Here is a 1,764-nt window from a genome sequence, read left to right as displayed (position 1 = left end):
TATACCCTGTGTAAAAAACTCTGTGTAAAACTCTCTCAAAAAAAAATACTCTGTGTAAAAAAAGTTACCCCTCAGGTGGTGAATCTGTGGAATTCTTTGCCACAGGAGGCCATCAATGGATATCTTTAAGGCAGAGATGGATACATTCTTGATTAGTGTGGGTGTCAGAGGTTATGGGGAGAAGGCAGGAGAATGGGGTTAGGAGGGAGAGATAGATCAGCCATGATTGAATGGCGGAGTAGGCTTGATGGGCCGAATGGACTAATTCTACTCCTATCACTTATGTCCTTACAACCTTATGACCTACTACAACAATCCCCCCCCCCCCCCCCCCCCCCCCCCCCACCCTCATCTTAAACCTATTCGCTCTTGATGGAAATATAGAATCATGTATAGACACAAAATGCTGGAGTACCTCTGCGGGACAGGTAGCATCTCTGGAGAAGGAATGGGCGACGTTTTGGGTCGAGATCCATCTTCAGTCTGAAGAAGGTTCTCTACCCGAAACGTCGCCCATTCCTTCTCCCCAGAGATGCTGCCTGTCCCGCTGAGTTACTCCAGCATTTTGTGTCTATCTTCGATTTAAACTAGCATCTGCAGTTCCTTCCTACATATTGAATCGTGGAAGAGTTCCTACTCATCCATCCCTCCTACAGAGCTGAGACCACCTCTCCTGCTCCACCTGTACAACCTGCACATGGTGTTCTTTCAGTTTTCTATCCACTTCCGTTCTGACGCTTATTGTTGAGTCTCCGTCCACGATCCGAGCGGACAGTGAACTTCTGATCCCAGCCACTTAATGCATTGAATATAGACAATAGACAATAGACAATAGGTGCAGGAGTAGGCCATTCGGCCCTTCAAGCCAGCACCACCATTTAATGTGATCATGGCTGATCATTCTCAATCAGTACCCCGTTCCTGCCTTCTCCCCGTACCCCCTGACTCCGCTATCCTGAAGAGCTCAATCCAGCACTCTCTGGAATGCATTCAGAGAATTGGCCTCCACTGCCTTCTGAGGCAGAGAATTCTACAGATTTACAACTCTCTGACTGAAAAGGTTTTTCCTCATCTCCGTTCTAAATGGCCTACCCCTTATTCTTAAACTGTGGCCCCTGGTTCTGGACTCCCCCAACATTGGGAACATGTTTCCTGCCTCTAACGTGTCCAACCCCTTAATAATCTTAATAACCTTATATGTTCCTTCCAACATCACCTCTTCCCGGACCAGTCCTTTCTGACACCTATTTCTCCAAAGCTTGTTTCTACTTCTGGTAGCCTTGGAGATGGTCTCTGTTAGGAGAATGCTACATTCTTCCAAAGGACATACAGTACAATATACCCTTCCAGACCCTATGTTAATGGGTAAATGTTGATTTTTAGAAACCAACTAGAACATTTTGTTTTTTCTTCTCATTAGTTGGCCCATTGCTTGTTGTATAATAATTTGCACATTTTGATGTCTGCATTAAATTCCCCCCTCTTGCTTTAAAGTAGTTTGGACAGCTGTAGATAAGGCTGAGGATCATGAGTATGTATATGTGATGTTGCTCACCACCCTTTGCACTATGTCTGTCCCCCTGCACTTGCATCATGCATCATATTAAAACAAATAAACCTTTTGATACGGCATCAGTTAATCCAGCCACTTTGTAGGGGATTAAAATTCCCACGTTGGTTTCAATTTCCTTCGACTGCTTTGAATGGGGAAGAGGATGTTGGGAGAGTCTAGGACCAGAGGGCACAGCTTCCGAAATAAAGGAC

Source organism: Rhinoraja longicauda, chromosome 8 (genome assembly GCF_053455715.1).
Source record: "Rhinoraja longicauda isolate Sanriku21f chromosome 8, sRhiLon1.1, whole genome shotgun sequence".
Lineage (NCBI taxonomy): Eukaryota > Metazoa > Chordata > Chondrichthyes > Rajiformes > Arhynchobatidae > Rhinoraja > Rhinoraja longicauda.
Note: the sequence above shows the minus strand (reverse complement) of the source record.